The 23,098-nt window shown below is 42.5% G+C and overlaps 1 protein-coding gene across 1 annotated transcript in view; it reads right to left on the minus strand.

Annotated features, from left to right (window-relative positions):
- Positions 1-2,467, minus strand: part of WDR17 (WD repeat domain 17) — a 67,174-nt gene extending 64,707 nt beyond the window's left edge. Inside the window, exon 1 of the mRNA XM_087735598.1 lies at positions 2,422-2,467. The gene's annotated coding sequence lies outside the window, so the exon portion shown is untranslated. The remainder of the gene's footprint in view (positions 1-2,421) is intronic.
- Positions 2,468-23,098: the final 20,631 nt, after the last annotated feature.

Here is a 23,098-nt window from a genome sequence, read left to right on the forward strand (position 1 = left end):
GAAAGAACTAGAAGAGACGAGTTCCCACACTTCATGACAAGACTACCTTGAGAGCTAGTATACGATATTGTTAACAACATTAAAAAAGTCATCAAAACTGTACAAGCTTTTACCGCTAATCTAGTGAAACCCACACAGAGCAGCAAAATCAAATTCTCCAACCCATGCTAGAACAGGATAAGGAATAAATGGCCCCAATGGATTCAGTCAAGGTGTACTTATTATAGGACTTAAGTGGGGAAAAGTATACCATAGAAAGCTTCCAGCCTTCTCCAGTGCCCAGAGTACAGCTCAGCTGCTACCATAGATAACTGCTAGCCTGAACGACGCTATGTCACTGAATTGCCTATACCCTACAGGAGAATTGTCATTTCTCATAGCCAGTTGCTATAATTCAAATGTTATATTGATAATTACTTCTCTTCTTGTGCTGCATATCTTTTGCCTTATATAACAAAATACATGACTTACACAGTATCTTCACCAGGATTTGCTTAAGTAACTCTTACTGTCCACATCAGCTCTGACTCACAGACTGCAGGAAGAGGAAATGTTGCTTTCCCTAAGTTATCATCTCCTGTTACCACTATTAGAAATAAAATACTGGCCCAATGAGTTAAATGGACCATCAGTGAGGACTTATGTTGTTCTTGCAATGTGGAAATTTTCCTCATAGCAGATGACCACATTACCAGTTTATCATTGTGTTATGGGTCCTTTAAATAGCCAGAGCTACTCAATGAGTCCAAGATTTGGTGTAACAGAATGCACAGAATGACACTTCTGCTGAAATAGAGAGATGGAAGAAGATAGTAGATATCTTGTCAGGAAGAATAATTAGTAAGTTACCAAAAAATCAGTAACTAAAACAATACTCCCAAAATATTTTAAATTTTTTGCGTTATCTGTATTACTCCATACATACTCCATATTACCTTTGCAAGTTCTTTAGATCACCATGTCTTCATATGGGTTACAACAATTAGCCAAAGATGACTACAGTCTTAACTGAAGTTTTTGAACAGTTCTGATATGCAAAACATAAATAACAATAACACAAAGTTAGCTTGACTGACTTGTGCAAGGCACTTGTTCTCCAACAGAAACCCTAAAATATATCAGTAACCTATACAGTTGTGCCCCATTAATCAAGAAACAATTTATTTGCAAATGGCACAGCCTAAGTGAATTTCCCCTATTTTAGGGCTACAAAAAATTAGGAAGTGCAAAGGTTAGCAACTTAAACTTCATTTAAAACAATGGGAAATATGCCTTACCATGAATAACTTTAGCAAAGTATTATTTTGCTTAAGTCTGAAGAACATCTGATTTTTCACTATATGGTTTATTATCTGAATTCTTCCCCCTAAATGCTCTTATGAATAGCAAGAAACTACAGTGTCATGACAAAATTTTTAAATGAGGCATAAAACCAGAAAGCTCTACACTAACACAGAAGAGCCTTAAACTCTCGTTAGAAAGAGACATAAGGGGCTCCCTAGCCCATGACATTTTTGAAAGACTGAGTGCATGGCCATCAGAAAGATATTCTTGAAACAACAAGTTTTGGGGCTTAACATGGAAGTTTCTAAGTTTTTATGTTATATATCACACAGTGGTTAAGACAATTATTATGAACACTATGGTCTTCACCGATTTTAAAATCCAGGATTATGATATTTACTACAACATTCCAAGTAATTAAAGGTCTCACTCAGACTTTGATTTCATACTTGCCATTTTTAAGCCTTCCAAAATAGTTTCTCAAATTGTTGCATAACCATTTCTATGTAAAGCAACACCTCTTAAGATATCACAGGAATTTACGTAACAGAAAAAGCTTTAAATACTTATTTCATCATTTGTGGAGCCTCCTGTCTTAAATGTGCTTAGCCTGTCGTTTGCTTTTGGACTCGAATAATTTTTTTAATTCTCTAAGCTTGTTTTCCCTCCCCCCTCCCGCACTTGTCCCAGCTGGGAAAAGCATCTTAAGTATAAACAAGCCCAAAGCTCTCCTTCCCTGCGGAGGGCAAGCGTTTTCCACACAGTTTCCTTCTTCTGGATTGCTGCCTCCGCGTTTACTCGATTTCAAGTTTATGTTTCCACACACACACATTTGTACAGAGATACGCAGACAGTAGAGAAGTCCCAAACCCAATATAAACACCCAACAATACCGCCAGCCCGCTCCCGGATACTTCAGACAACCGCCCAAAGCCCCGTCCCCAGGCCGTAGGTGGGCGAAGGGCGGCGCGGCCCGGCCAAGCTCCACAGAACCGCTGGCGGCGGGACAACCGGGCCCGCACCATGCTCAACCGCCCGATCCTGGCCTCCCCCCTTGCCACACGGCGGGGCGAGAAACGCCGTACCGCGCGCGCGCACACCCCCGGCCCGGCCCGGCTGCCGCCCGCCAGCCCTCACCTGTCCGCCCGCCGCGCCGACAGCGCCGCCGCCACCGCCGCGCAGGGGAAAACCAACCCCGTCTCCCGGGCAACCCGGCGGGCCCGCCCCCGCCGCGCGCTCATTGGAGGGAGACGCCGGCCGCCGGCGGGCGGAAGCGGGGACCGCGTTACTTAGCAACGGGGTGGGGGGCGTGGGCTCGGGCTATACATGAGACCCCCGGGGCGGGCGTTCGCGCGGGTGGGCGTTGCTCTGCGGCCACCTGACGAGCTGCGGCCCGGGGAGAGCCCGGCGGTGCCTCGTGTCTCAGGCGTTAACGGTCGCGTCAGCGTGACCTGGGAGCCACTGAGGGGGCGAACCCCGACCCCAGCTCCGCTCTTTCGTGCGGGTTCTGACCGGGTCAGTAGCTGGGAGAGGGGAGGTTTTCCAGAGCTAGCAAGCCGCCTTCCCCCTTACCGTGAGGGGATCAGAAACCAGTGTCAGTAGGGAAGGGACGATTTTACGCGCTCCGAGGATCTCTGGGGAGCGCTGGCCTCGTACCCCCGGACGACGCCATTGTTAAGCTAAGCATTTTAAGATGACATAAATTTTGAGCCATTTAGCTATAGCTGCGCCTCGTTTGTAGAGCCCATTGCTCCATGCTGAGGGACTGAAAAGAACTGCAGACTATCGTGTTACACGCTGACTAATCCCGTCAAATGTGAGTCACAAAACACATTCCACTGGATCCAACTCCACCAGCCTGGAGTCATCAGGTACATCATGTGGGCTTTTAATCCACAGACATTCATTGGACAACATCTGCTTCTTTTTCTCTTCTACTTTTTCCTCCTCCATTTGTTTGGGCAGGTGGCTGGTGACCTACAGCACAGAACTTAGTTGTTTACTGAACAACTATTTTTCCTTGAATTATTTTTCAGACGGAACAATTTCCTGATTCAGCTCACTACATCCCCATTACTGTGTTTGTGTCAATGCAATGCAAATAGCGGGGAGGCAGCCTGTGAATTGTGAAACTACAACTCCAAAGATCGTTCTTGATTTCTTTCATTAAAGCTAACGCAACCCTCTGTAGCTGGTATTTATGCATGTTCAAATAAGAAAAAATGTCTTCTTACTCTGTTCTCTGGACTAAAAGAAGCTATTGCTTGAGGAGACCTGTCCTACAATGTAATCCCTGACCTTGCCAATAGATTCTTCTTTAGCAGAAGGAGCTGAGAAGAGGTGGATAAGGTATCACTTTGTAGATGATTTACTGGGTGGAAAGTGTACAGCTCCAACACACACCACCTGCCAGCAAAAATTTTTGCTGAATTTGTTTCCTTCCTTAGAAACCTATGCCAAGTTTTAACCTGTATTATCTTCTTGAAGACCATAACAATCATACTTGGTCATACCAGAAGTCCCAAGCACTCTATTCTTCTCTACCAGGAAGTAGGTGCAGGGACAGTAAGGAATAAAGCCATGCAGGCTTTCCCTCTTTACATTATGCCTTTTGACAATCATGAATTAGGGACTTGGTCATACAAAAGGTCCCACAAGCACTATATTCCATCTCCAACAAAAGCTTCTAGCGGCGGTAGGTGCAAAGAATATAAGGAAGAAAAATGTGTTCTTTCCCTCTTGATATTATATCTTTTGGCAATTATGAACTATGAGATTTTTGTACTAAATCTTACGTTCAGATAATGGATATGTATCCCCAGCGTTTATCTATCCCCCTAAACTTTTGATCTCCAAAACATCCCACCACACTGAATTCTATTTTTAAAGCCCTGCAGAAAAGCATCCCCACTTGTTACTTTTAAAACATCCATCTGGTAATCTATGCGCTCCCTTTTTAATAGCAGGTAGCAAGTAATAATTTTCTGTTCAATTTCTGTGTGTCATTCATGCTTTCATAGCTCTTTCCAGCCATCCCTTTCACAGGTTGAAGAGATCTAGCCTGTTCTGTCTCTTAGATAAGACCTAATCTATAAATTTAAATGACCATCCTTGTTGCCTTTACCTTTTCTAGTTCTATTTCTTTTGAGATAGGGTGACTGGAATTGCCTAAGGATTATTCCTGGAAAAGAGATGGTCTGTGGGTCACAGGACAGGCTCGTAAGATCATAAGATAGTACAAGAGGATGACTCAGATTAGAAGGAGCCTTCTGAGACAATCTGGTCAAATCTCCTGTTCAAAGCAGGGTGAGCTATGAGATCAGACCAGGTTGCTCATGGCTTTATCTTGGTGGCCCTCTGCTGAACTTACTCCATTTTGTTGATGCCTTTCTTGTGTTGGGGGCCCAAAACTGAATGCAGTATTACAGATGTGGTCTAAGAAGTGCTGGGTAGAGGAAAAAAAAAACCATTAAATGTGTATAACAGAAAAATGTTTTAATACTTACTCTTTCACATGTTAAGGATAGAAGCCTTTTATTTAAATAGGACTACTCACATTTGAGTGCATATGGTTCTAATTTTCTCTAAATTCTGAGATTATAGTTAGCACTGCAATGTCTGTTATGTTATGTTGTGTTTTATTTTAGTTAGTCAGAAAAGTAATACAATTTTTACTAACTGCTAGGAGTCTTGATTAATTTAGGCATACATAGTAACTCCTTTTTGCAGCGTGTCTAGCTCTACCACACTAAGAACAAATCCTACTTCTTCTAACTTCTCTGTGACTTTCAGCTCAAGAAATGTGAGTGTCATGGTGAAATGTGCTAGCTTATTGCCATCCACATCCATCATACAGTCTCACCTAGAACATTAGTTATAGTTACCAGCGCCTTAGGTTTTTACAGAATTGTTTCTTGTTCTTTCTCAGTCACTGAAAGCTAAACTGAAGTTTATTCAGCAAGTTGTTTCTTTTTCATACCAGAGCTCGGTATTTTCTCCTGCAATCATGTTATTAAAGCAGGATACATTTATCCCAACTGTGAATAATACAATAAAACAAGTAGAAATAGAACTTTAAATTGGGTCAAAAATGGAGTTTCAATTTCCATCATATCTAGAATCAATGAGTACTTAGAATTGTGGTAACTTTCATTTTATTCCTATGATGTGACTGACCTCTGGTGGGAGTCAGCAAATATTATTTTATTTTAATTTCTCACTAAGAATGTTTTTTTCCACTGGTTATCCTATAATACTATTAGCCTGCTGCCTGGCAGGGATCATATGTTTTTCTACCTCATGTTAACTATCAAATTAAATCTAGCAAAGGATTTCATGTAGGACTCAGGCTGATGATTATTTTTCTCCATTCTTGCTGAGAAGTGCTTACTGAAAGGTAAGAAGAAAATACTTGAAAGAAGTTTCAAGTGCCCAGGTAACATTGAACCTGAGAAGGCGCAGGTCTCTGCTGTGCTGTGCTGTGCTGCACACCCCACCTGGCTGTCAGGCCTGTGGTGTGCTGCACTTGTCCCGTGGCCACAGGACAAAATCAGCCAGCTCGTTCTAACAGAGGAGGCTGGAAAGTGGCTCCCACTTGGTCCCTGTGATGAATAGACTTGTTTTACTGTAAGAAAATCCTGTAGTAGCTCAAATGACCAACATGGGGTAACCCTTTCTACAGGCAGGGTCTGCAGAGCGTGCTGCATGCTCATCAGAGGTCCACTTGATGCTACACAACTTAGGCCTCCCAGCATCTAAAGGGAAGTAAGGTTATCTGTACTATTCTCTCTTTCTTTAAAGTGTTAGCTCTAATAAATAGCATTTTAAATGACACTTTACAGAGTCCGAGTGCCTTTCTAACTGGGATCATAATGGACCAGCATCTCCTGGTGCAAAACACCTCCTTTTCTGATTTTTTCTTTTTTCATGGGATTTTTTGGGATTTCTAGCCTACTGTGAAAAACTAACTTTAGAGGCATATTGGTGCTAGTTAAAACAAATATTTTAGAATCAAAAGTGTTGAGACTGATTTTGTTCCCCTCTCCAGGTATTGTACAGCTGCAGCTGGCTTGGCAGAATTCCTTCAGGGCAGAAAACGCAAAGAGGTGGCAAATGTAATGATGTGTTACTCCTTTTATTATAAATCAGAATAGATAAAATTCATAGACTGCAATAGACGTTTGCTGAGAGCATTATGGTCTTACACATCTGTATAGGAACAAGCCCTTACAAACAGTACATACAGGTTGTTTTGTTAAAGGCAGCACATACTAATGTAATGATATGTGCTCAGGTCATACAGCAGTCACTCATGTCAATACGTATGGGTCTCTACAACCAAGGCCTATGATTAAACTATTGAGATTCTCCTTGAAATCACTATCTCCTTGTTACAATGCCTTCTGCAGTGGCCCACTGCAGCATCTTCCATAATTGAATATCAAATGCAAAATGAACAAAAACCCTATGATGATAAACCTGAGAACTAACATTTCTAACTCTCCTGGATGTTACAAAATATGTACTCAATGGACCTATTGATTTAAAAGTACATTGTATTCTCCCTCTTGCTTGCTTCTTTCCTCTCCTCCATAGCCTTCTTCAGAGACATAAGGAGAAAGAGAGATCAGTATTAACTGTCCTATCATTCGATCCCACTAACACCACCTCTGATTTCACAGGTAGCAATCATATTTTCTCTCAAATGGTTTATTTTGTACACTTAAAAACTTGAAGCAATTATTCTCATCTTACATTTAGCATTAAATTAAATCCTGTGAATTAGGTTTCTTTCCTTTTTTTCTGAATATCTTGGCACTAATTTGAACAAATAGATAAAGAATTCATAGAAACATTTGTGTTGAGTCAGAAGCTATGTGTTATGAGTTGTTTATGTTTTATAATGACTAGGCACTCAATTTTTTTAGTTTTAGGTAATTGCGGAAACCAGGAGTAATTTCAGGTCTTTAATGACAGACAACTTTTCTACTCATTTTCAGTAACTCTTTGCCAGTAGAAAGGAAGAAGATTATATTGCCAGCTCTACTACAACTATTTTGTGTTGATTTAAATTTATCCTTACTCATGCTGCAAACTCTTAACACTTTTACAATGAATTTTGGTAACCCCAACTTGGGATCACAAGAAAACAAGCCTCGAGATGCCATGGGAGAGGATGAGATGCCACAGGCCAGGATGAGGTGTAGTGATGCTTGGTGAGGTGAAGCGTGTCCCAGCAGTGGTGTAAACGCCTGGAGGGGAGAGAGAAATCATGGTGGGTGAACTACTGGGGGACCAACTCCTGTATGTGCCTCCAAGGGCAAAGCCTCTTTTGTGGCGGGCAGGAGCAGGGCCGGCTGTGCCCCTACAGACCATCACCATGGCTCCCCTCAGGGTGCTGTGCGAGGCCATAGCTGGCATAGGAGCAGAATGGTGTTTGCTCCAAACTAGTGTCAGGCTCAGGAGAAAAGGTCTGGCCATTACCAAAAATGCTGCAGAGGCACCTATGTATGTTTGAAATCTTACTTTTAATGTGCACTCACTTATGCAAGGCGGTTGCTGAGTGCTTCTTCATGTATGTTTGTAAAGGCTGAACCTGCACGTTTTAATATCAGGAAGTGAGAAACATGCTTGCACAGGGTGTCCAGCGGTCCCTGTCTCCAGCGGTCAGATGTCACAGCACTGCTAAGGCCCAGGTCTGCCAGCTTCAAGATGCAAAGACTGAAATAACCCCTTTGGCTAGGAAAGTCTTTCTGTCATGCTCAAACAGCCATGGCTGGGACCAGTGGGTTTGGGGGAGTTCAAATGCAGGGTCGCGTCTGGTGCTGATGGGTGTGTGCGCCATGGAACTCCCTGGGGCATGCAGTGGGATGGGGATGTGTGCGGTGGGGCTGCATGCAGTGGGCAGTGGCCATGCAATGCTGCTGCATGCTGCTGCTACAGAGCGTGTGGCATGTGTGGGGGCAGACCTTGCCACTTCGGGAGAAGGAGACTGGAAATTGCCTGGAGCTAGGGTTTTCCGTTCATGCTGGAACCTCATTTTTGAAGTAGCCCTGTTAACTATCGGTACATTAGACTGTAGAGCTACAGTCTGACCTCTTCCTTGTGGATCTGTGAAATCATCTCTTTACTGCTCTTACCATGTCCTCCATGAACTTCTGTCCTCCCCTCCTGTTCTGCCTGCTTCTTACTTCTTTCAGTCCCTTGTCTCCTTCTTTTATCTTTGAGTAGCCTTTCAGGGATCAGATGCATAGCTAATTATTTCCTTCTAGCCCTCTCCCTTTGCTGTGCTTTCCCCCGTGTTTAGATCTACCTTATTGTAGCCTCTCCTTGGCTGGAGTTCTCTTACTTGCTTTTCTTTCACCTTTCTTCTCCTATCGCTATCTCTTGATTACAAGTTAAAAGCTGACAGCTTTTAAGTAAGGGATGGTAATTTACCCAATACTTGTTAACATGATGTCAAGCTGTGACAACATGATGACAAGCAATTCTTCTGTTGAAGGATTAAAAAAAGTTGGAGTTCACACACTCTTCTTGTCTGTAGTAAGATGTTACGAGTATTAATCCTTCATATGCAGAGAATGGAAGATTAAAGAACAATTCCACTTAATTCATATTTCTTTCTATCTTCTTCCCTGCCCCCAGCCCCCCCTTGGTGCCACTCAAACCCTACAGTTTTTATTGAATAAAATAGGATGTCATATTTCTTGTCAGGTGCTTTCATGCAGGTATAATTTTTCATGTTTGCTTACTCATCTCTGGAGTTTTCAGAAATCAGTGGTTTTCAGGAAAGCAACATAGTAGATGTAACTGGAAGAGGACTAAGTTCCAGAACTGAGATCTTGTTTTCAAATTTGGAAAATTATGGCATAGACATAAAATAAAGAATACTGTAACTGTTTTTATAGAAGCAATGCATTTAAAAAAACTTGCTTTTTAGAGAACTTTGTAGTAGTAAGATCCAGGGGTAATGAATCCTGCCTTTCATTTTATCAAGCAAAAGTTTTGTCATTGATTGCAGTGGGGGCAAGATTTAGCTTGGACACACTTGAAACAGAGAGATAAGGTCATTTTTGAAGGCACTGTCACTATTGAGAATTTACTGAAACATCAAATGTACTGTTAGGAAAGTACAGCAGAACTACTATGGTAGATAAATGCATTGTATCATTTTGACTTAAAAAACTATTGGAAACAACTGTCCATTTTTGAGCTCTAATTAATGAACACGACTTTTGAGAACTGCTGCAGTGGCTCAGATTTATAATAATCTAGACAAATATGTCTGATGGTATCACTGTTTTTATCTGTCATGTAAGTTTTTATATCTTAACCAAAGCAGAGGAAGGAAAATGCAAAATTTGTTCAGAACTTCTTTGACACAAGCTAGTTACTGTATATATGTGTTTAATTTCTTATCTTTCGAATGGTTTCAGTTGTGCGTAAGCATATCCTAGGTTGGTGTATGGCAAACCTAGAGGAATTGCTAATAGGTTGATTTTGAGCATTATATAGCTATATTAATTTCCTTTATATAGTCATCGTAAATTCTTGGGTTTTTTAGGTGCAGTGCTAAACTGCTGAAGAGTGTGATTCCAAATTACTTAAGCAAAAAGCAAAAGAGAAATACACGATGACAGTTCAGACTGACACATTAATCATCAATGTTAAAGATCATCTTTTTACTTCCCGCTAGCTCTTATAAAAGAATCTGAAACCTTCAAGAGCATAGGAAGCCTAGCTTCCTTCTTTTATGTAAAACTTTTGCAAAAGAAGAAAGAACATGTCTGCTTCTAGACTTCTGTGGTTTTGCAGTGAAATGTTGCTTTCATCTGAAATATTTTATTTAAATGTGGAAACAAAAGATCATAGAACTTACGTATCCTGTCTCTCCCTAATCATATGTACAAACTCAGTCTTATTCTTTCACTGGTACAAGTGAAAGTGACAGTTCATGTATTGGGATGGACTGAGAGTTTTAAAAATATTAAAAAAACCCAAAATTTGTTGGCATTAGATCTTAATTAGTTCATGGATTTAATATTATGCCAAGAATGTGAATTTCTTTCAGTCTGCACATGATTCTTCAGTCATGAAGCATAAGTTTTCATTTTACTCCTTTTGAGCTGCTTATTTCTATTGCACTTTGTAGCTTCAGCATCTATATTTTTGCAGTTTTGAGTACTCATTTCTAATACTTTTAACTTCAGGTAAAATTACTTTGCCAGGAAGAAAGACCAAATTAGAAAATAAAACATAAACTGAATTTATCTTAATGACTTGGAAAAACAAACTTCAGACAGTTGCTCAGTGAAGGTAATGATAAGGTTGAGTGCTTATGGGTAAAGATCAGAGGGAAGGCTAATAAGGCAGATATCCTGGTGGGAGTCTGTTAGAGACCCTCCAACCAGGATGAGGAAACAGATGAAGTATTCTACAAGCGGTTGGCTGAAGTCTCACAATCTCTAGCCCTTGTTCTCGTGGGAGACTTGAACTTCCCAGATATCTGCTGGAAATACAACACAGCAGAGAGGAAGCAGTCTTGGAGGTTCCTGGAGTGTGTGGAAGATAACTTCCTGACGCAGCTGGTAAGCGAGCCAACCAGGGGAGGTGCCCTGCTGGACCTGCTGTTTATGAATAGAGAGAGCCTGGTGGGCAATGTGGTGGTTGGAGGCTGTCCTGGGCTCAGCGACCATGAAATGATAGAGTTTTCAATTCTTGGAGAAGTAAGGAGAGGGGTCAGCAAAACCACTACCCTGAACTTCAGAAGGGCAGACTTTGGATTGTTTAGGAGCCTGGTTGACAGAGTCCCTTGGGAGGCAGTCCTGAAGGGCAAAGGAGTCCAGGAAGGCTGGATGTTATTCAAAAGGAAGTCTCAAAGGCGCAGGAGCAGGCCGTCCCCATGTGCCGTAAGTCGAGCAGGTGGGGGAGAAGACTGGCCTGGCTGAACAGAGAGCTTTGGCTGGAACTCAGGAAAAAACCGAGAGCCTACCACCTTTGGAAGAAGGGGCAGGTGACTGAGGAGGACTACAAGGATGTTGGGAGGTTATGCAGGGAGAAGATTAGAAAGGCGAAGGCCCAGCTAGAACTTAAACTGGCCACCACCGTTAAAGATAACAAAAAATGTTTTTACAAATATATCGGTGACAAAAGGAGGGTCAGGGAGAATCTCCATCCTTTGTTGAATGCTGAGGGAAACATTGCCACAAAGGATGAGGAGAAGGCTGAGGTACTTAATGCCTTCTTTGCCTCAGTCTTTAGTAGTCAGACTGGTCATCCTTGGGGTTTTCAGGCCCCTGAGCTGGGAGATGGAGATAGGGTGCAGAATGAAGCCCCACTTGTCAAAGAGGTGGCAGTCACCGACCTGCTCCTCCACCTAAATGCTCACAAGTCCATGGGGCCAGACGGGATCCACCCGAGGATACTGAGGGAGCTGGCAGAGGAGCTTGCCAAGCCACTCTCCGTCATTGATCAGCAGTCCTGGTCAACCGTGGAGGTCCCAGCTGACTGGAAGTTAGCAAATGTGATGCCCCTCTACAAGAAGGGTCGGAAGGAGGATCCAGGGAACTACAGGCCTGTCAGCCTGACCTCGGTGCCGGGAAAGGTCATGGAGAAGGTCATCTTGAGTGCCGTTACGCGGCACGTGTGGGACAACCGGGGGATCAGGCTCAGCCAGCATGGGTTTATGAAAGGGAGGTCCTGCTTCACCAACCTAGTCTCCTTCTATGACAGGACCAGGGAGGTGATGGTGCCCCTGTACTCGGCACTGGTGAGGCCGCACCTCGAGTACTGTGTTCAGTTTTGGGCCCCTCACTACAAGAAGGACATCGAGGTGCTGGAGCATGTCCAAAGAAGAGCAACGAAGTTGGTGAAGGGTCTAGAGCACAAGTCTTATGAGGAGCAGCTGAGGGAGCTGGGGTTGTTTAGTCTGGAGAAGAGGAGGCTGAGGGGAGACCTTATTGCTCTCTACCACTCCCTGAAAGGAGGTTGTAGCGAGGTGGGGGTTGGTCTCTTCTCCCTAGTAACAAGTGATAGGACAAGAGGAAATGGCCTCAAGCTGCGCCAGGGGAGGTTTAGGTTGGATATTAGGAAAAACTTCTTCACCAAAAGGGTAGTCAGGCATTGGGACAGGCTGCCCAGGGAAGTGGTTGAGTCTCCATCTCTGGAGGTATTTAAAAGACGGGTAGATGTGGTGCTTGAGGACATGGTTTAGTGGTGGACTTGGCAGTGACAGGTTAACGGCTGGACTCGATAATCTTAAGGGTCTTTTCCAACCTTAACAATTCTATGATTCTATGTGAATGTTTCAAAATATACAGCTAGATTCAACACAGAATAGGGGGGTGGGTGGGAAAGAATTTCACTGGTTTGCTATTAACTTGGTCTCTTAATTGGAGCAGGGAGAAATAATCTTTGTCCCTTTTGCCCTGGGAAACCTGCAGATGTGATTTTCCTAACTATAGGCCTGTGGATATTCACCCTGGTCTAACCCCTTTCAGAAAATTAATGGAAGCAAAACAGTTGAATACATTGAGAATATATGCACAATTATTAAGTATCAGTCACTTAACAGTGAGTTTTAGAGTTAATACACGTTTATTATCTTTGAAAAGTACATTCTTTCATAATTTATTAAAATTTATCAATGTGGTAATTTATAATAATAACTACACTAGAAATTCTACTAGGATCAGGTGTTGCTATGTATCGATGTTTCAGAGCTGGCGGTTGGTAATGTATGACTATGGTAGTTAAAAACTCTTTGGTAGCATTAAGAATTTGTCTGGGGGCCAGACAGCTGTTCAGTTTGTTTTGCCCTTGGGCTTTCATGTTGTCTTCTGTCAGTGGGATTAATGGAAGAAGTGGTCTTGGGCAGTGTGAATTCATATCAGATGCCTTCCAACTAGATGCCCCATTGTTTAAAATATAAGTTTTTAATCATCTTCTGCACTGACAAAAGCAAGTGTCTGTTTTTGCTGAAATGCATGAAATTGAACATCTCCGACAGGAAAATGGCCCCTTAAAATAAACCAGTTTCCTATGGAAACAGTCATGTTTTTCCACTAGTGGAATTTGTATTGTAAAATCTTGATAGCTTACTTGGAATGTTTAAGGAATAACACCTACCTATTGCTGCCATTTAGTAAAAAAAAAATTAAAATATTAATTTTGCACTGGCTAGTGTCATACAGTTTAGGGGGAGCTGATCAGTTTTTGGACTAGTGACTCTAGTTAATAATTTAATCTGCTGGTGAATGCTAATTCTTTATATTATTTACCATCTTAAATATGTTAGTGCAACAGTGGAAATTTGCTTTTATGCGCAATTAGAAAACTACGTGTTTCAGATGAAGGATGGCAGTAGTTTTGTGTAGCCAATAGTACATACATTTGAATTTGCCTGGTATGCTGTAAACAGGTTGCTAATCCTTACAGTTGGAAGTTTAATAGCTCTGAAGAAGTGTTTACGTTCTGTGGCTGGGTCTTGCTCAGATTATTGAAGTGTTTAAAAAACCATGGTGATCTGCCTACATTCTAGAATTTATAAGCAAGAAAATGTATTTGTGTAAATACACAAAAAGAGTCTGAAAGGCAACAATAGGATTTCTTTTTTAATCAATTGCTGATGATTCAGAAAACATAATGCAACACTGAAAAAGGGTCAAAACCATTTTTTTGGTCTGCTACACTTGTTAAATAATGACATATATGTGCTTGACTTGCCTAAAGGAGTAATGTACTCTTCAACAAAATAACTAATTTTACCTTTCATAATGTTGAACATTTCATAATCCAGTGTCAGTGGATACTCCATTACTTTCAGCAGAAACCAAACCTAGTACGTATTCTGTACCAGATGATTTATCAACTCTGAGATCATTGTAATGACCTCTTTGCTGCCTAACTGAAGCTTAAGAGGCAAGTTAAGGGCAACATTCTAATTTTCCTATTCTTCTTGAAATAGTTAAGGATATTTTTCAATTCATTGCCCTTTTTTTTTTTTTTAATCTTCCTCTCTTTTACTCTTTTTTTTCCCCTTTGTCTTTCCTTTCTTATTCTGTGCTATTTTTACCTGTATCTCTGGAAAAAGATAAGCCAAGTGAGTTTTCCTCTCTGACTGCAAACCTGGCAGCTTTCAGAACACTCATCTCCAGTAATAGGCTCAAAGCTTTTGCCCTGTTGCTGAGAGACCCCATCTCCTGCCCTTACAAGCTTTGCTTGTTGAGGCTGATGGTTTCATTCAACACTACTGAGCGATGTAGCAAACAGCAGCGTTGGCTTTGTGGATGGAGATGTGCTTTTTCAGGAGTATTTGACTGGGCAATCTCGATTAGCGTAAAAGATACTGACCTTGACTCGGTCTTTGCAGAGGAATCAGCGCACCAATGAGAACTGTGGGCTGGTTTTGGAGTTTTGGTTTGATTGTTTTCTGCTTTTGGGGCTTTTTAATTTTTAATTTTTTTAATTATTTTTATTTTTTTTTAATAAGCTGCTCATGTTACCTTTCTGGCAGGATGCTGTGTTTTTTTTACCAATGGTACTTGGTCCACTAAAACACAGGAGAGTGATAGTATCACTGACTGCATGCTCAACTCTGTACCTCATTCAGGCCTGTTTATTTATTGCACAACATGGAGGTAATTTACATTTGGATTGCAGTGTACGCTAGCGACATCTCCCACTTGGCACTGCTGAGTAAGGTGGGTTGCCAGTTGTCCAACGGGGAGTGTTTCTTTAAGGCTTTCTTTACTATCTTGTAATGTTCTGTAGCATAAAAATGAATGATGATAACAAAATTTATAAGAGCAGCTGTTTCAAAGCCATACAAAAAAAGAGCAGGGTGAAAACTCGTTGAAATATTTGTTCTTTATGAAAGTTAGTAGATAGGAGATGCTTCTATGCTGTGACCACTGTGCAAAGCTGAGGTCAAAAGCCGACCCTGCAAAGACAGGAATGTGGCAAATGCTCTTATCTGCTGCCTGTCCCTCTAAGGTTTTGAGACTCCTCCATGTATGAAGGGAGCTCAGAGTGCTGCCTGGGGAGCCCTGCTGCGAGGCACCCCTTATTTTGGTATGCTGCAGAGCAGCAAGGAGGCGTGGATAGCAGGTTTGCGACAAGCTCCCCTTTTACAAGGAGAGCTGGCCAAAGCTCCGCAGAGCCACTCGTTACTAATACAAAACCCCTATGTTTTCTCTGCAACAGCTGACGTCATATTTAAAGCTGTCGTGAATACAGAGGCACGCCCTGCTCGCCCAGGCCGTCAGAACCCCCGTTTCCCGGAGCGGCGTTCCCGCTGCCCGGCGCCCAGGCGGCCCCGGCCCCGGCCCCGGCCCCGGCCCCGGCCCCAGCAGAGGGCGGTGCGCTGCCGCAGGCCGGCGGCAGCCGTCGGAAGGATGCTCTTGGGTTAGATTTGTAAACGCTTGCATAAACTGTTTCCCGTCACTTTCTATCTCCTTTTAGTTGTAACTTTTCTTCGCTGAGAATTCCTGAAGAGCAGAGCTCTTTTTAACTAGAGAGCATTTAAAAACAGTGGAACAGAATGGAAGTGAGAACATGATCTGGAATAATTTTGTCTCTTAGCATCCTGCTTTTTCTTTACTATATTTAATTCTGTCTATCCCTTTCCAGTAGCCTGTGGTAGTTACCTCTGTTCTATTAAAAAAAGCAATGACTACGTCATCTGTTTTTAAAGTGAGTGGAAATCCCTTTTCTTTGAGGCAAGTGAAGCCAGGCTGATCATGTTTTTCGCCCAGCAGGATGTGCTGAATGTGGGTGCATCTGCCTGCCTGCAGATGGAGAACTGGAGGATAAGATAAAGTCTGATAGAGAGCACGTCATGGGGGAGGACACAGAAGACAACGGGGTTCCTAATATTAGACAGGAATTTCTTGAAGTCAAAATTGTCAGTCTTGATTCAAGTCACTGACCTGTCATAAAGCTAGCCACTTTTTTCTGTTTGTTTAGAGTTGATTTGGTTCACAGAGGAGTGCAGTTTGTATTGAAGCCAATGCGTATCAAGCCAGTGCTAGGTAAGTAAGGGCAATGTAAAGCAAGGACCAGGAAGGCAGATGAGAGGTAGGAGCACTGTGTTGGCTGACCTTGTTTTATGGAACTGTAACCTGGATAGGACAAGAGGAAATGGCCTCCAGTTGTGCCAGGGCAAGTTTAGGTTGGCTATTAGGAAAAATTTCTTCACTGAAAGGGTAGTCAGGCACTGGAACAGGCTGCCCAGGGAAGTGGTTGAGTTTCCATCCCTAAAGACAGGCAGATGTGATGCTTAGGGACATGGTTTAGTGGTGGCCTTGGCAGTGCTAGATTAATGATTGGACTTGATGATCTTAAAGGTCTTTTCCAACCTAAACAGTTCTATGATTCCATCTCAGCATCTCTTAAAAGAAAAGAAATTGTCTTCAAGCCTTTTAAAATAGCCTTTCTAATGGGTCTTCATTAATTGCAACAGGTTGAGTTACAATTCAAGGGGCTTTTATTAAAACACTAGCAGAACTGGCTCATAGCCTTTCTCAAAAACTGGGGAAACTAAATCCAATTATCTGGGCACTACATGCATAATCTCTGCTTAGAGGTAGAGAACCAAATAATACTTTTCAGGGGTGGGGAGAGAGAACAGAAGGGAGAAGGTTGGGGAGAGGAGAGCAAAAAGAGCTTATCACATCACTTTGCTTATCACTTTCACTCTTCTTCCACTTTGGCTCCAATGCAAGTTTCTAAGGCTCTACCACTTCATAGAATCATAGAATCATAGAATCGTTAAGGTTGGAAAAGACCCTTAAGATCATCGAGTCCAACCGTTAACCTAGCACTGCCAAGTCCATCTATACCATGTCTTCAAGCACCGTATCTATCCATTCTTTAAATACCTCCAGGGATGGAGACTCAACCACTTCCCTGGGCAGCCTGTCCCAATGCCTGACCACCCTCTCGGTGAATAAGTTTTTCCTAATATCCAACCTAAACCTCCCCTGGTGCAGCTTGAGGCCGTTTCCTCTCATTCTATCACTTGTTACTAGGGAGAAGAGACCGACCCCCACCTCGCTACAACCTCCTTTCAGGGAGTGGTAGAGAGCAATAAGGTCTCCCCTCAGCCTCCTCTTCTCCAGACTAAACAACCCCAGCTCCCTCAGCTGCTCCTCATAAGACTTGTGCTCTAGACCCTTCACCAACTTCGTTGCTCTTCTTTGGACATGCTCCAGCACCTCAATGTCCTTCTTGTAGTGAGGGGCCCAAAACTGAACACAGGACTCGAGGTGCGGCCTCACCAGTGCTGAATACAGGGGCACTATCACCTCCCTGGTCCTGCTGGCCACACTATTCCTGATACAAGCCAGGATGCCATTGGCCCTCTTGGCCACCTGAGCACACTGCTGGCTCATGTTCAGGCAGCTGTCAACCAACACCCCCAGGTCCTCTTCCACCAGACAGCTCTCCAGCCACTCCTCCCCCAGCCTGTAGCGTTGCATGGGGTTGTTGTGACCCAAGTGCAGGACCCAGCACTTAGTCTTGTTGAATCTCATGCTGTTGGCCCCGGCCCATCGATCCAGCCTGTCCAGGTCCCTCTGTGGGGCCTTCCTACCCTCCAGCAGATTGACACTTCCACCCAACTTGGTGTCATCTGCAAACTTACTGAGGGTGCACTCGATCCCCTCATCCAGATCATCAGTGAAGATATTGAACAGGACCGGCCCCAACACTGAGCCCTGGGGAACACCACTCGTGATCGGCCGCCAACTGGATTTGGCTCCATTCACCACCACTCTCTGGGCTTGGCCGTCCAGCCAGTTTTTAACCCAGCGTAGAGTGCACCCATCCAAGCCCTGAGCAGCCAGCTTCTCCAGGAGAATGCTGTGGGAGACACAGCATGTGTCAAAGGCCTTAGTAAAGTCCAAGTAGACAGCATCCACAGCCTTCCCCTCATCCACTAAGCGGGTCTAAACTTAACCTTAGGTTTAAACTTATAGGCAGGGATCTTCAAAGGATTTGTGAATGATCTTGAAGGATGTGTTCTGTCCATTGGTTGTTTTTGCAAGTTGTTCTGTATTAACTTCTGCATTTCAAGAGAGGACAAATGTCTGGAGGGATCGATGCAGAATCTGTGCCGTGGAAGGGAGACTCCCTGTATAGTTTTCTGCCCTCTTCAAAAGCCTTTGCTGGTCTTTAGCCAGAACTTGTTTTACCAGGTCTGCAAACTGAAGCATTGTGCTAAGGTGTCTGCTGACCTGCAGTACAGCTTGGTTATCCAAATACTCCAGATACTGTGAAATGGGATATTATCTCTTGGTAGACCTTATCAAGGTCCTTATTATGTCCTTCTGTTCAGCTTCCCTTATTTCCCAGCAAGTCTTTTGAAGCACCTCAGATTCTCAGTCTCAGTCTCTCTGAAAACCTCAAGGAGGGACTGCTTTTTTTCCTTGATCTTCAGGTCAGCACACTTATACACAGATACAGGCTTAGGAAGCCTTTACGGTATCATGCTTGGCATAAAAAAGTAGGGAAATGTATGAGGAAAATGTAGGGAATTTTTATTCTAGGGACTTTAACTGTGGTACAGTATGAGGTTGTGATGCAGATTGTAATCTGGTAATCAACCTGGGTGTCGTGGTTTATCTCCAGCCAGCAACTAAGCACCACACAGCCGCTCACTCACCCCGTTCACAGTGGGATGGGGGAGAGAATCGGAAGAGTAAAAGTGAGAAAACTCGTGGGTTGAGATAAAGACAGTTTAATGGGTAAAGCAAAAGCCGCGCGTGCAAGCAAAGCAAAAGAAGGAATTCATTCACTGCTTCCAGTGGGCAGGCAGGTGTTCAGCCATCTTCAGGAAAGCAGGGCTCTATCACACGTAACGGTTACTTGGGAAGACAAACGCCATCACTCCAAATGTTCCCCCCTTCCTTCTTCTTCCCCCAGCTTTATATGCTGAGCCTGACGTCATAGGGTATGGAATATCCCTTTGGTCAGCTGGGGTCAGCTGTCCCGGCTGTGTCCCCTCCCAGCTTCTTGTGCACCCCCAGCCTACTCGCTGGTGGGGTGGGGTGAGAAGCAGAAAAGGCCTTGACTCTGTAAGCACTGCTCACCAATAATGAAAACATGCCTGTATTATCAACACTGTTTCTAGCACAAATCCAAAACATAGCCCCATACTAGCTATTATGAAGAAAATTAACTCTATCCCAGCCAAACCCAGCACACTGAGTAAAAATACAAAGTTTTGATATATGAGTGAGGATAGCTTATAATGTTACAACCTCATTTTCCAATCAAGGTATTGGCGATTTCAGTTTTGTCTATGTTGTAAGCTGGAGCTTGTAAACTGTAGTCTGGGATCTTATTGAGCAATACCTCATATACATGCACAAGGAAAAAGAGTGAAAAATTTCTGTCCCTGTCAGTCAGAGCCCTCAAACTCCATTTTTCCAAAGAAAATAATGTATTGTAGCCCAGGACTGGCTGCAGGTAAATAGTAATGACTGATGGTAGGTGCCGGTGGCATCACACCAACTCACCTGGATTATTCGCAAGAGAAATATTCATTTAGTCCTGGTAGGTGATTATTTCTGTCTTTCTAAGTATATGAAGCAGTCCAGCAGTTGCTTCAGATATTGATGAGGTGGGTAGGCAGTGGCTCAACAAAGTTGCAGTAATCAATTTTCTGTTAAAGAAAATAAAATATACTGCTAGTAGTGAGTGGGAGGGAGCATGTTGGAGAAGGCTGGCTCCAAAATGTTGCTTGTGAAATATGCAACATTTTGGTGATCTTTGAAAAGAGAAATGCTCTTGAGTGTGCTGAAAAAACCCTTTTTATGTTATCTTCTTGAGTAATTTTGACTTTTGGTGAGAATCCTGTTGCTAATAGTGAAACCAGTCAGGATATTGTCAGATATGCTTTGATACTGTATGAGAAAGCTAGTGCAATCATTGAAGTTAGTTATTAGAGTGGGGAAAGAAAGGATGATAATAGAATAAATGAATGAAGGGAGTGATACTAGTGTAGGAAAAAATAGTGAATATTTTGCTATTGACTTGTGTGTTTAGGACTTCTTACTTTTATTAACAGAACAGGTAAAATTTCATAGGTTTCCTAGCCAGACATGATTTCTTTATCCTGGATACTAATTCATTTTACTGAAGCTTTTTTGTTTCCTTTTCTCTCCAAAACCACTTACATTCATTGGCAACATCCCTGTACTATGAGAGGTAAAATTTCTCAAGTGACTTGTAAAACTATAATCATTCCAATAGCATAGTAAAGATATTAATTGGAGATTTTTCCTCATCTTTCAGTGCAAAAGTTGTATAGGTTGTGAGAAATGGACATGACTAATCAGCATGTTTTTATAGATATGGACTTTTACATTCTCTTCTCTTTCAGTTGTAAAAATACAGTTGCAAACCCAAACCCAGTTTTATGTTTGTAACCTTTTTTTTCCAAAGTTGGGAAGAAATTATTACCTGCCTCTACTGATGAAGGTGTGACTTCAAATGCCGAAAAAAATATTGAATGTAGTCACTGTGCAGGTCACAGATTTTGAATTTAAAGATGAATGTAATGACAGTTTCCCTTACTCAAGTGATGCTAGTATGATAAATGTTGATGAGGTCCTGTCGAAATCACTGATCTACTAGATTTGCTTCCTTTAGCACAGAGATACAGAGCTGTTAGCTTCTATGAAGGAGAAGAGGTACAATAGTAGGAAACACTTTTTGAAGCAAAAACCACAGGCAGAAGTAGCAGGGAAAAAAAAAAGATGTCTGTGTCCTTCAAAGTGTTACTCTGCATATTTTGTTTTATGAATATTTGCACTGATGATGGGAGGCATTAGAAGGAGTAGTCCAGGGAAGCGCTTACCTGGGAATGATGAAGTTGAACTTTTGGACTGAGTGCTTTCTTGAAGAGAGACTTGGAAGTGTAAGAATTTATCTGCTTTTGTATTGATTATTTTGGCAGTCAGGAAAAAAGATTTTAGTTTGTTCTATATGTTTCTTTCATTTTAAAACATGATCCCAATCCACAACGAAATCTTTTCTGACCATGTCAATGTCAGATCTTTCATACCGGAAAACTGTTTAAATCTGTCTGAAGGTACTGATAGTAAAGATCATATCATCTCAAACATCTATTCATCATTTGCCACAGCCCAGAGAATGGCATATATTTGGACCATGTCCCCTGCCACAGTTGTCTTCTGAGAAAAGTGTGTTTTCTGAACAGTCCTGTTACATTAATGGCCCAATAGTGTACCAAATATTGGCACAGAGTGGCATAAATTGTCCCTTTGTGAAGGCAGGTACAGTATATGAATCTGTAATATAGCTAATATACCTAATGTTTTTCCATTTTAAGGTTTGAAAATCTTACAGTGCCCTCTTTGGGCCTCTGGTCACTGACCTCCCAGACTCTGTGCCTAGTTTGGGGGAGAGAAATGCTACCTATGTTAGAGGAAGATTGAGTTAGAGTCCATGTAAGCAAACTGAGACTGCTGGAAGTACATCCAATGTTGCTGTTATTGTGAGGGGGCTATTCTCCATCTCTTTTGAAAGCTTGTGGTGATTATGAAAGGTCTCCAATGACTGGAGAAAGGTAAATAACATGCCCATTTTCAAAAGGGAAAAGAAGGATATCCAGGGAACTCTACACAGGACAGTGTCCTCTCAGTTCCTGGGAAGATTATGGAATAAATCTTCCTGGAAGCCATAGCCAGGCATGGGCAGGTAAATACGGTGGTTGAGAACAGCCAACATGGCTTTACCAAGGACAAATCATGTCTGAGTAACCCAATTATATTCTGTAATGAGACAGCTGGCTCTGCAGACAAGGGGAGAACAGGTAAGCAATGATGTTTACCTTGACTTAATCAAGTATTTTAACATGATTTCTTACAGCATTATAGACTGGTGGCCACAACATGGGTGAGAAAGCAGCTGCACTGTATGTCTCGAAGTGCAGAGGTGAACAGCTTGTAGCCTCATTAGTGGCTGCTTACAAGTAATGCTCTTTAGAGGCTGATACTCGTGCAAATATTGCTTAACATTTTCATCATTGACCTGGGTGATGGGATGGAAGGTGCCCTTATGTTTGTGAATGACAGTGAAATGGGTGGGGGAGGGAGGCAGTCTATACGCTGGGCTATACACGGGGCTAGCATTCAAAGGGACCTCAACTAGCTGTAGGAGTGGACAAAGGTACCTGGTGAAATGCGGTACGAACAGACATAAAGTCCTGCATCTGGGCTGGCATAATCCCGTGCAACAGCGTAAGCTGGTGAGTGACTGGCCACAAAACAGCTCTTTAGTAAAGGACCTGAGGGTGAATAAGAATTTAAATATGAGTCACCACTGTGTGATGAAAGCTATCTGCATGCTTAGTGGCCACAGTATGTGTAGCCAGCATAGCAAGGGAAGTGATTCTTCCCCTTTATTCAGCACTTGAGATTGCATCAGGTGAGTACTGCGTGGAGATACATCCATCCTTCCCCCTTACCCATAAGGAGATTGCTAAACTGGAATATGTTGAGCAGATGGCTATCAGAATGGTTAAGGGGATGGAGCACAGTGGAGGGTTTACACTCTTGAAACCACAGAGTTCTCATTTTGTAAAGGGATAAATACAATTATTTAATACAAAATGGGTCATTAAAAATTGTGTGCTTTTAACACCTAAGATTGTGTGGGCTGAGAAGTTCTGATGTGAAAAAAAATCTGATACCTTTGCTAGGAAGCAGTTTGGAAAGAATACTGTTCTTTCCAAACATACAAAGGTTAAGAAAAATAAAGTAATATCTGCCCTTAGTATTCCAATTTT

The sequence above is a fragment of the Nipponia nippon genome, unplaced genomic scaffold (assembly GCF_047370975.1).
Source record: "Nipponia nippon isolate SJK-2023a ecotype South Korea unplaced genomic scaffold, ASM4737097v1 scaffold_6, whole genome shotgun sequence".
NCBI classification, from domain to species: domain Eukaryota; kingdom Metazoa; phylum Chordata; class Aves; order Pelecaniformes; family Threskiornithidae; genus Nipponia; species Nipponia nippon.